This window comes from Helianthus annuus, chromosome 9, assembly GCF_002127325.2.
Source record: "Helianthus annuus cultivar XRQ/B chromosome 9, HanXRQr2.0-SUNRISE, whole genome shotgun sequence".
NCBI lineage: Eukaryota > Viridiplantae > Streptophyta > Magnoliopsida > Asterales > Asteraceae > Helianthus > Helianthus annuus.
This window is the reverse complement of record NC_035441.2, coordinates 122,606,692-122,620,030: the sequence shown is the minus strand read 5'-3', so window position 1 is coordinate 122,620,030 and position 13,339 is coordinate 122,606,692.

The following is a 13,339-nucleotide window of genomic DNA, read 5'->3' as shown; positions in this document are numbered from 1 at the left end:
ACATTTAGAAACCTTACGTGAAATTCTATCTTTGGAAATATTGTGTTCTTATAACCATTCTTTCATCGTAATCGTTGTAAAATACGGAACTTGCTTCGTAAATAAAACTTGTACATTACACTTTTTACCTAGTTAAATCATGTTTTATTTCATATTTCACCTTGTTACAAGTTAGGGGAAACATTGTTGCATATTATTACACAACTTAATTAACAAAATTACTCATTATAATGTTTTAAAAAAATAAAAAAATAAAGAAATATGGCAGCCCAATTCAGCAAAATTCAGCCCCATATAGTTGGGTTTTGTGGGCTAGTTTCAAGGTGTAACCCCTTCTAAACACTTCCAAAGCCCAACCCATTAAAACCCTAATCCTTCCCCCTATAAATACCACTTATAACCAGCCTCCCTACCACTTTTGCAACCCTAAAAACTCACAAAACATCCACCAAACCGTAGCTGAAAGCAAGGGTTCGAGTAGATTGACACCCCTTCACGAAAATGAGCATAACTCACTCAATTCTTATCCGATTCACTCGATTCTTTTTCCTACTTGCTTGTATAATCATGGGGTTCGATTCCTAGACTTCTCCTTGGAGAAATCAGACCTGGAAATGCCCCGAAATCGTCCATAAACTTTCTGTTTGTTTTTATGTTCATCAAAAACTTGTTTAAACCTATGTAACTTGTGTTCAACACATCTCATACCTATGTCCTAATGCTTACAACTTATCCCATGGTTGGTTAAGCTTAAAAACAAGGTTGAGACATTTAAAATCAGAGGATTAAACCTCATAAACTTGGTGTTTTGTTTAGGGTTTCAACCCACAAATCATGTCAAACATAGCCTTTGATACATGAGTGATTATGGAACAACTTGGGTTGTCCTACATACAATCCTCACATGATTTGATGATTTCTCAATAGTTAGGTTGTTTATGTTATTGTGCAAATCCTAGTTCGTGACCCTCCTTGGTTGTTGTTACACCAAGTGAAGTGGTGAACATTCAAGGGGTTCCTAAATGGAAGCATGTCCTTCCTACCCCATACATGACATCTATGATAACACGAGGTGCCTAAATGAAGATTCTAATCTTCTACCTCCTACTTGAATTATTGGACTAAATAATATGTAGTACTTAACCTAGATATATATATACACTCATTCGAACCTTTAATGTTGAACTCATGTTTATATGTTAAAGTAGTAGAACATCACCTAAGACCTAAACCTTGTTGTGATTCTTATGGGTGTTCAACTCATGAAAATATTATCATAACCCTTGTGGTTACCAAGTGTCATACAAGTGTTATGGGTTGAAGATGATTACTTTCACATGCTATTCTCATATCTTACTTTTATGCTGTTTTTAAATACCGAATCTCGACTCTAAGCATACATGAACTTTAACCCTACACATTCAACCTTCTAACCTCATCAACTCGTCAACAATTGGATAATCGGAAAACATATGCAAACTTTGTGAGTATACTCGTACTTTTCCCCTTTTACTTTTACCACTTTTGGGGTGTAACATGTTTACCTATTGAAACTTACACATGAACTTTTGTCTAAACACACGAACATTCCTATAACAATGCTTGTATATGTGATGGCTTGATACTTTAAATTTGGGTGATTCTTATGTGTTGAACTTATCATTAACTTCGTACGAGCCAAACCTTGACATATGTAGCGCTATATGATTAACGACCCGCCTCTACTGAAACTTTGGTTATGTCATGAGCAAGTTGCGTTTTCTTGGTTTGATATGTTAGACACATGCCATATTTAATGTTTATCTTGAATCGCATGCTTGCTATGAGGAATTGTTCACACTTTTATCTTATGCTATATATGTACCAAACTTGTATACTCGCATTTGCTTTTGCATTGAATTATTTTAAACATGTTACAGGTTGATGAGGACGATGCTAAGAAAAGAAGTAGCGTTGATGCCTAGATACACATATAGACGTTAGGGTTTAATATGTTGTATCAAATTTTGTTATGTTATCATGTTGTTATGTTAAACTTGTTGTATTTGAATTTCTTGTAATGTTGACTATTTGAAGTTATGAAATGAAATGAAATTTGGAATTTCTAAATATTGTCACAAATAGCGTTATGATGTCTCTAGCAATCTTCACACTTCGTCTCATCCCGATGTTTCCGCCATTGGTTGGGGTGTGACACATAACCTGCCTAATAGACAAGTCCAACGCCATTCAGTAAATATTAGCTTGTCTAGTTACTGGGTTTCTTGCTCAACTATAATGGGCCTCTATATCCAGTAGAACGAATAATGGATTGGGTTGGGTTGGGTTCATAGTTTATAGGTGCACAAAATAACTAGTTATTAACCGATTGAGGAGTAAGTGGTTAGTGGTTATTTTTTAACCATAGGTTAGTAACATATTAGAGATATTTTTAGAAATAACCGGGAAAAAATTGAAAATGGCCGATAAATTAACCGAAAATAAGCGGTTATTAACCAAATCAGTTAAAGTAAAAATGAGAAAATAACCAATGGTTAAGTTAACCGAACCAGTTAAAGAAAATAACTGGTTTATGCACCTCTAGTTGGCTATGTAGTTTTTTTTTTCTAGTTGTGTTGTTAATGATATCCACCTAAGTAACTATATACAATTATATGAGGGTATGCAGTGGCGAATCTAGAAAAAAATTCAGGGGTGTCCAAGAAAAATTATCGTACATTCATAAACGAAGAAAAAAGTTTTTGAAACCTACATTCAGGGGTATTCGATACATAAAACGAAGAGAATGTGTGTATATATATATACATATATATATATATATATATCTTTTACATTTCGCCAAGAAAGTTGAGATGTATTTCTGGCACTCCCTGCCCCGCATAGAACCGCCCCTAAGGGTATGTATATTTTTTCTTCCAATCATGTATTGAATGTTACTAAATGAGAGAGATTCAATAGTATAATAGATTATGAACTGATTCATGAAACATACACTGAAAAAATTAAGGGTGTGTTTGGTTCATGGAATGTATTGGAATTGGAATTAGAATTTGTATAGGAATTAGAATTTGAAGGAATTAGATTTGGAATTTAAACATTCCAATTGGAATTGGAAATTGTTGGAATTAAAATTTCAATTCCATTTTTGATGTGTTTGGTTGTCAAATGAATTGGAATTAATCACCCCGGCACCCACCACCCCCGGGTCGGGTCGAAACGGTACGAGTTGAAATGATTCGCATCGAAACGCTTCGAGTAGAAACGGTACGGGTCGAAACGGTTCGCATCGAAGTAGTTTAGGTCGAAATGATTTGCGTCAAAACAATTCGGGTAGAAACGGTATTGGTGAAACGCTTCGAGTCGAAACGGTACGGGTCGAACAATTCACGCCGAACGGTTCGAGTCGAACGGTTCAATCCGAAACGAATCTCGTCGAAACGGTTCGGGTAGAAACGGTTCAGGTCGAAACGGTTCGAGTCAAAATGGTACGGGTCGAAATGGTTCGCTTCGGGTCGTATGAAACGTTTAGAGTAGAAACGGTACGGGTCTAAACGATTCGGATCAAAACAGTACGAGTCGAAAAGATGCGGGTCGAAACGGTACAGGTCGAAACGGCGAGTCGAAACAGTACATGTCGAAACAGTTCGGTTCGAAATGGTTCGGGTTGAATGAAACGGTTTGAGTTGAAACAGTACGGGTCGTAACGGTTCAGATCGAAATGGTACGGGTCGAAACGGCTCAGATCGAAACGGAACGGGTCGAAACTGTTCGGGTCAAAACGGTACGGGTCGAAACGATCGAAGATTCCAATCAATTACTTTTATTCCTTCACACATATGATGTATTTTGAATTCCTTTAGTTAAAGGAATTTTAAGGAATTCATGTTAAATTCCAATTCCAATTCCATTCTGAACCAAACACGTAAAGATTGGAATTGAGATTCCAAATCCATCAAATTTTGTGAATCAAACATCTAAATAAATGGAATTCAGATTCTAATTCCCTTCAATTTTATTGAATTTCTGCGAACCAAACGCATCCTAAGAATGTAACCTGAATTTTTCCAGATTATTAAATTTATTTAGTTGAGCTCCCGTGCGATTATGAAATACTCTTACAAAATTTACAATAAAGAGCTTGTAATTTAGCTTGGTTATGTAACCCAAATTTTAAGGATTCAAGCTTGTTTGCTCATCCCTAGACAAGCCCGCATTTGTCCATAACATTATAGTCTAGTGGCATCTTAGAGGTGGGATAAGGCTTAGGGACCAATAGGTTTTGGGTTCAATTCCCACAAGCGGGTTTTCCAAGATTTATTAGGTTTCCTCCTGAATTGGTGTACAAGCATTATTGCCAGTGGATATGGATATGATCGGGTGGTTTCGCTGGTAACACGATGATACTTCAGTGGTTTATCAGTAATCCAAATTTGTCGTTCAAAAAAAAAAAGACAGGCCCACATTTTAATAATTCAAGTCTTAGAGCATTTACAATGAATCCCTTATATTTATGTGAGTGTGTTAGTTATATTAAAAGGAATGGTTGTGAGTGGTTTTAGGCGACGTAAGTGGAGGAGAGAGAAAATACATGGGAATGTTAGGCTATGCGGCAATGTTGTAGAAGGCGCTAGGCGCTAGTCGGGCGATGAGATACCGCCTAGGGATTAATCGGGATTAATTGGGATTAATCGGGATTAATCGGAATGGGATTTTTATATGTATTTTTCCAAAATTATATATATATATATACCCAATAATATAAAAATAATACTTCAAAATTCACATAAATACTTCAAGTTTCAGATAGTATGGTTCGATTTTGACCGATTTTGACCGCCTAGGACCACCTAGGACCGCCTAGGACCGATTTTGACCCATTTTGACCGATTAATATAGTCCGATTAATCCGATTTTTGACCGCCTAGGACCGCCTAGGTACCGCTTTTGACCGACTTTGACCATGGCCGATTAATTGACCGACTAGCTCAAAATTAGGCAGTAAGTGGCCGCCTAGCGCCTAGGCGCCGATTAATCGGCCGCCTAGGCCGATTTCTGCAACCATGCTATGCGGTGTGGGGGATGGCGAAGGGTCGTTGAGCCTCGTGGAGGCACGTCACACCGCCCCCCATTGCTTCGTCACGTCCCCATCGTCATCTCCAAGACGCCAATGACGGTCCCTCTATTCCTTATCCAACACACACACACACACACACACACACACATACATACATACATACATACATACATACATACATACATACATACATACATACATACATACATACATACATACATACATACATACATACACACATACATACATACATACATACATACATACATACATACATACATACATACGTTACATACGTACATACGTACATACGTACCTACGTACATACGTACGTACGTACATATACGTACGTACGTACGTACGTACGTACGTACGTACGTACGTACGTACGTACATATACGTACGTACGTACGTACGTACATACGTACATACGTACATACGTACATACGTACATACGTACATACATACATACATACATATAAAGGGGCTCATCACCACACCCTTGGCCCATCCCTTGGGGCTCTTCCCCCACACCCAATGACGTGGCCGCCTATGTGGTGGATCATCCCCAAAACACTACCCTTCTCCACACCCACCAGCCTTACCGATCATCTGTAAATATATAGGAAACATTGTTCATCCCTTATAATTTTTTTAATATTTTTAAAGGTGTTTGTGAGTAGAGTAGAGAAAATATGAAGGATTTTTAAATCATCAAGCAAAGCTAGCCATATCTTCTTGGTATTTCTTCTTTAGGTTTTACCCTCAAAAGGAAATCCCTGATGCTACACGGTAATATTCCAAAGGGCTTCGGCCTGGCAATATGGGCGCCCCCTCTATCTAAAGAGGTGAGGGTTCGATCCTCACAAATCCGCAATAGGTATTAGGTATTTAATAAGTTTAGATTAGGAGCTATTAAAAATATGCGAGGAACGTTTATAAATTGTTAGATGTGTTTTATAGGTAAGTAGAATAAAATAAAATGGTGATGCACGTGTGATGTAAATCATAGTATAAACAAATAGAATTTTCAAAATAAAATAAAAATGAAGAGGCTACGGATGAATAGGGATACAGATTCACCACTAAATCTACTCGTAGGGCAACACTAAGTAAGAATTAAGATACAGATACACCACTTAATTCAAATTTAGGCTTCAAGAACATCATTCAAAGATGTCGGGTTTGAACTATCATGGAAATAAATTTAACTCACACATAACATAAATCACCAAAGAAAATATTCATCGGCTCACTAACTCCTCATTTTTGTTGAACTCATCACATAAAGAAAAGACACAAAACTGGTAAAATCATCATCATCATCATCATCATACTCAGTAAATCCCGCCAATAGCAAAGCAAAGGTAGGGTCTAAGGAGGGTAAGATGTAGACAATGTAAATTCAGGATCTGGCTGAATTCCTTGACCGTTGAATGCGTACCGACACGTGAAATGTGCGGAATCCAATCACGTGTGTGGACAAAAGATAAGAATGTAATTATAAGCTGATTTCAATTAATAATCTGACAAGTACAAAACTGAGAAATTAAACGGACAGAGTCTCCCCACTCTGGTCATAAAAAGTTGCAAATGACAAAGACCCACTCTCCTATTTATAGGCATGACCCATCCGGATGGATCAAGGTAGCGGATGGCCTCATCCGGACGGATGGGCTTCCGGATGGACAAAATTACATTCGTCCGGATGGGCTATGTGTCCATCCGTCCGAATGGACTTCAGCACATAATACTTTTGCCTTTTGCTATGTTCAGCACCGGTCTTGTATCATCTGACAAAGCTACGTTACGTGATTGACGCAAGCGACAGACATATGCATTCATAGACTCCCCCTTGGATATTGCTGCAGTCAATCTCGTAGCTTTCTATATCTTTCTGAGTCTTTGAAGAATTGTTGACATTTTAGCAACACAGACTCTCCCTTTATCACTAACAAAATCCCTGTGGATCTGCTTTCAACTTCCAGCTACTTCCCCATTCGTTTAACTTCTCCTTCAGGCTCCCCTTGCTTTAAGCTTCCATGCTTTCAGCTGCTAGGTTCGTCACCTGGCTCAACAAGGTCCCCCATACTTTGAGCTCGTCTTCAGACTCCCCCTTAAGCTCTGCTATTGGGATCGTATTCTGGCTCAATCACCTGACAAATCTTAAACAATCTATAAGATTTTGACAATTTAAAGTTCAAAAACAACAACCTATCTCTAAACATATACAATGGATAAGCTGGAGCATTTCAAATATGTGATAGCACAGGACATCGTTTGTTCACAGAAATTTGGATATGACAGAGAAAGCGATTTGGTCTTCCAGAATCGATGACCTGGCTTCAAATATTCTCTGATCAAGTACCTGGCTCATATTTAACAATTTTAAACTATCTTATAATTTCTTATGAACAATTACCTGGCCTTTTAACCCACAAATTCAGAATCAGTAACCTGGCTCTAAGTAACAGTATGAATTTTCCAGGATTTTCTGACTTTCTCCCTCTATCAAATGACTTTATAAATTTGACAGTTAAAAGCATCCAAAACTTTTATCATGTAATCATCCAAGTCCAACTTAATGACCTTGGAGATTTTACAAACTGTTTTTGAATTTTTCAATAAAAACCTCCAAGTTTCAACTTAATGAACTTGTTTATTTTCAGAATCACGTTCAGCATACTTAGATTTGAAACTCATCTCTCAGTCATCGGTTGTCGAAAATAAAGTAGAACCAAAATCTTTTTGAATTTTCTTAAATATAAAGCAGTAAAGAAATATTTACAGACAATATTTTTGTTTGAGTTCGTGTCAGAGGATCATATCAGTTTATAACAAATCACTAACACCGTTGAGCTATAAACCCTTTAAGTTCTAAACGATTCACTTAGAATGTCAGTATACTGATCCACTTAAATTTTCACAAAAATTTCAACTGATTCGAGATACGAGATTTAGTGTTTTAAGCACTTAACTTATTCGCGTGTCTCACCTTAGAATTGTAACACCCATCTCATTATTTAAGATTTTAATATAAAATACGCATTTTTAAAAACAAAATGCATAATTACAAAACTTAGTTATAAAAACTAAGATTTACATAATTAAGGTGTTCTAAAATTACCAATTGACTAGTTTAAAACGTTCAACATATAATTAGTGTTTACAAAATAAACACCATCTAAAACAAGATTAAATTAACGCGAAAGATTCAAAAGTTTGTGTTCGGTTCTTGATTTCTTGCTTGATCGGCATCCGGAATGAGACGAATATCACCTAAGGTCAAAACCACAACAAATGTTAGTTTTGACAATAATAAAGGGTATATAAACAGGTTCTAGCATCATACAAATGAAAACAAAAATATAATTTTGATTCTTGGTATGTCGCGCCACGCGACAGACTCCTTTAAATCCTTCACGCCCCGCGAGCGCTCTCGCGTATCATGCCAGATCTAAGGTCCCCTGTCGCGTGCCGCGGGGGAACCCATTTTCCAACGGCTGCAGGTTGAATTCCTGCATTTCTGCCTAGCTCCGAATTTTTCCATAATCTCAACTTTAAACTAGCATAACTTTTTACCTGCTTGTCCGTTTTAGTCGATTCTTTTTTTCCTACGCGTCCGTAATAAAATTATGGATCTAACCATGTAAATTTCACATAACGAAACCTGGTTTATGAACGAATGGTTCACAAAATCCTTGTTTCGATTATCCGACCCATTAGCTATGTGTGCATATTTTTCATCATTCCATTCTTTGGCATACTAGACTTAATTACACATTCCCCGGGCTTGTAAATCTTAGCTTATCCGCACCAGTACATGGCTTTACGCTCGCATTAGAATTTCATGCTCATTTTCTCATAACTTAAGCATGCCGCTTCATGCAACTCTTGCAATTGATTTCTACCGTTCGACCCGATATCATGTATTCATAAACTTAACTTAGTATAACCAATCCATTGGCGTATTGATTTCTAACACTAGCATAATATGAGACTTTCAAGTCTCTACACACATGATCGTTTTAAAGTCATAGTTTTGACCCGTTTGGTTGTCGAGTGAAAACCATCACTTCAATGACAAGCCTAACTATTTCTAACCGTTATTTTGACCCGTTTGATTGTCGAGTGAGCTTTGCCACTTCAATGACACTCCAAGCGCATATACTACACTATAACACCATTAACAAACTAAATCCAAACGTTTATGCATAATGTAACGGGACTAAAGTCACGTACCTTTAGAGCACCCGTTTCAAGTGTGTATCCCCTCCGGCTTGTCCACTTCACGATCCGGACTCCTTGCTTAAAGAGTTCAACTCACAACCGTTTTAGAACCCTTTTTATAAACTTTAACGCATAATTTGTCATAACAATCAAACATGCGTTTTCATCCGATTTTTAACACTTAATTCCTCACTTAGTCATTTTAACGAACACCTAACGGGTTTAATTTTTACATAACTAGAATCAAGTTCATAACTTGTTATTTTCGCCAATTATAATCACACATTTCGATTCCATCATGTCAAGCTTGCATACTATTATCAAAATCATCATATAGAAATCAAGTAATACTACTTTTGATAGTTATAATTCTTGTGTTCATCCTATTTTGTAAAACCCATTTAACCTATGCATGGGTTATCATAAATTTCATAATTTTGAGCATATTTCCTGCAATTTATCAACTAGGATTTACTCCTAAACTTGTTTTCATTACAAGTTTCATCTAAACATCACATAATCAAGCTCCAATTTCGATTTCTTCATTTACTAGGAATTTGAGTTGAATCTAAACAACATAACTTAGCATACCATATGATCCCTTCAACGAGGTGATCACGAATTTGTGCTTGTAAATCGATTTGGAACTGATTAGGGCCTTCAATTTGATGGAAATTGCATGAACTAGGGTTTGTGGGGGAACCCTTGTGTCGCCCCTGTGTTTTGATCGACCAGACACACACTTAAGTGTGTGTTTGGTGTAATTATTTTTGTTTTATTAATTTAAGTTTCAAATTTAACAACTTTAGTCCCTCAACAATTGTTTAGTTCATATTTTAGGTGTTTTAACCCACTTACATGTTACCACAAGACTCATGACTAACCGGGTTATTTATTCCTAGTTAGTTTATTCTTGTTTATTTTATACTTTACAATTCTAATATAAAGTTATATATTTTCGGGGTGTTACAAGTCCACCCCCCTTAAAAGGGTTTCATCCCCGAAACCAGAGTACGTACTGAATAGTGTAGGGTAGAGATGTCTCATCTCCTCTTCGGACTCCCATGTGGTATCCGAACCTTTTCTGTGCTCCCATTTGACCTTCACTTGGTCAATTTCTTTGTTCCTCAAACTCTTCACCTTACGATCTAAAATCGCAATCGGCTTCACTGCGTAGTTGAGAGTTGAGACTATTTTCCACCTCGATGTCGTCGTAGTGGATATAAGCAGTTTCGTCGGCTAGACATTTCCGGAGATGTGATACGTCAAACGTGCTATGTATTCCACCCAACTCCTCGGGTAGTTCGAGACGGTATGCGACCTTACCAACCCGTTCGATGATTCTAAACGGCCCAATAAACCTCGGGCTTAGCTTCCCCCTTTTTCTAAATTGAATAACCCCCTTCCAAGGAGATACTTTTAGCATAACCTTGTCACCAACTTGAAATTCAATCGGTCTCCTTCTTTTGTCTGCGTACGATTTTTGTCGATCCTGAGCCGCTTTCAAATGGGCTCGGACCAAATCAATTTTCTCATTCATGATTCGGACTATGTCCTTGTGTGCAAGCTCACGTGGACCAATTTCATCCCAACATACCGGGGTTCGGCATTTTCTACCGTAAAGTATCTCGTACGGAGCCATACCGATGCTTGCATGGTAACTATTATTATATGAAAACTCGACTAGCGGTAGATAAACATCCCAACTTCCCCCAAAGTCGATAATACATGCCCGTAACATATCTTCCAACGTCTGTATTGTTCTTTCACTTTGTCCATCCGTTTGTGGATGGTACGTTGTGCTAATGAACAATTTAGTTCCCATTTGCTCTTGGAATTCGCACCAAAAGTTCGAAGTGAATCGGTATCTCTATCAAACACGATGGATATCGGTACCTCGTGGCATGCCACTATCTCATTGGTATACACTTCTGACATCTTTTCAGACGTATAAGTCTCACGAATCGGAATGAAGTGAGCACTTTTTGTCAATCTATCCACAACTACCCATATAGCATCGTATCCGCGGTTAGTTTTGGGCAGTTTGGTCAACAAATCCATTGTGATTTGCTCCCATTTCCAAACTGGGATGTCCAACGGTTGTAGCTTACCGTATGGCTTTTGGTGCTTTGCTTTGACTTGTAAACAGGTCAAGCACTTCTCTACATACTTTACAACATCTCTTTTCATTCCGGGCCACCAATAGTTTTGCTTTAAATCGTTATACATCTTGGTTGCCCCCGGATGGATAGAATAACGGGATTTATTAGCTTTGTCAAGTAGGAGCGCCTTGACTCCACATGAATTTGGGACCCATATCCTTCCGAAACGAGTCTTTAACCCGTGGTTACCATCCACCAATTCTTTCAATTGGCCAATTATTCTTTCTTTCTTCAAGTTTTCCTCTTTCATTGCTTCAACTTGAGATTTTCGGATTTGTTCCAGTAGACCCGATGTCATAATTAGTTGCATCGATCGTACTCAAATTGGTGTATAGTCTACCTTTCAGCTCAATGCATCTGCCACCACATTAGCTTTCCCGGGATGGTAATGTATATCACAATCGAAATCTTTGACTGTTTCTAACCACCGCCTCTGTCTCGTGTTTAATTCCTTCTGGTCGAAGAAATATTTCAAACTTTTATGGTCGGTAAAGATAGTGCATTTTTCCCCATACAAATAATGCCTCTATATCTTTAAGGCAAATACCACCGCCGCCAACTCGAGATCGTGTGTAGGGTAATTCTTTTCATGAGTCTTCAGTTGTCTCGAGGCATAGGCTATAACCTTGCCTCGTTGCATTCAAACGCACCCGAGTCCCGCATGTGACGCATCCGAGTAAACTACCATATCATCAACTCCGTCCGGCAATATCAATACCAGAGCGTGGGTCAATTTTTCTTTAAGCGTTTGGAACGCTTTTTCTTGATCATCGCCCCATATAAACTTTTCATCCTTACGAGTTAATTTGATCATCGGCGCAACAATCTTGGAGAAATCTTGTATGAATCTCCTATAATATCCCGCAAGCCCCAGAAAGCTTCTGATTTCCGAAGGATTCTTCGGTGGATTCCATCTCGCCACAGAATTTTGCATTTAATTTCTCTCTTCTAAGCGTTTCCAACACTTCACGTAAATGACTTACGTGTTCCGCTTCATTCTTCGAATACACTAGGATGTCTTCGAAAAACACTATTACCAACTTATCCAACATTGGCTTGCAAACCCGGTTCATGAGGTCCATGAAAGCCGCGGGTGCATTGGTTAATCCGAAGGACATCACGAGGAATTCGTAATGTCCGTACCGTGTACGAAAGGCCGTCTTCGGTACATCCTCCTCCTTGACCTTCAATTGATGATACCCCGATCTAAGGTCAATCTTGGAGAACCAACTCAAGCCTTGTAGCTGGTCAAATAAATCATCAATTCTTGGGAGCGGGTATCGATTTTTCATCGTGAGTTTATTTAACTCCCGGTAATCGATACACATTCGCATGCTCCCGTCTTTCTTTTTCACGAATAGCACCGGTGCACCCCACGGAGACACACTCGGCCTAATAAACCCCTTGTCGAGCAGCTCTTGAATCTGAGACATTAATTCTTGTAGCTCCGACGGCGCGAGCCTATACGGCGCCTTGGCTACAGGGGCACACCCAGAATCAATTCAATTCCGTATTCTACCTCTCGTTCAGGCGGTACTCCTGGTAAATCTTCCGGAAACACATCTGCATACTCATGTACCACCGGTACGTCTTCAATCTTCAACAATCCCTTATCGGGTTCGTTTGCGTAAATCATGAACGCTCTACATCCGCGCCTCATCAGTTTGTGACCTTTAACATTGAGCATATAACAGGACTACCCCCTTTCTCGCCATAGATGGTAACGTGTTTTCCACTTAGAGGCGTTAGTTTTATCTCCTTGCGGAAACACACAACCTTCGCATGGTGTCGAGATAACCAATCCATCCCGGCCACTACTTGGAATTCACCCATTGACATCGGGATCAGGTCTATTGAGTATTCTTCACCATCG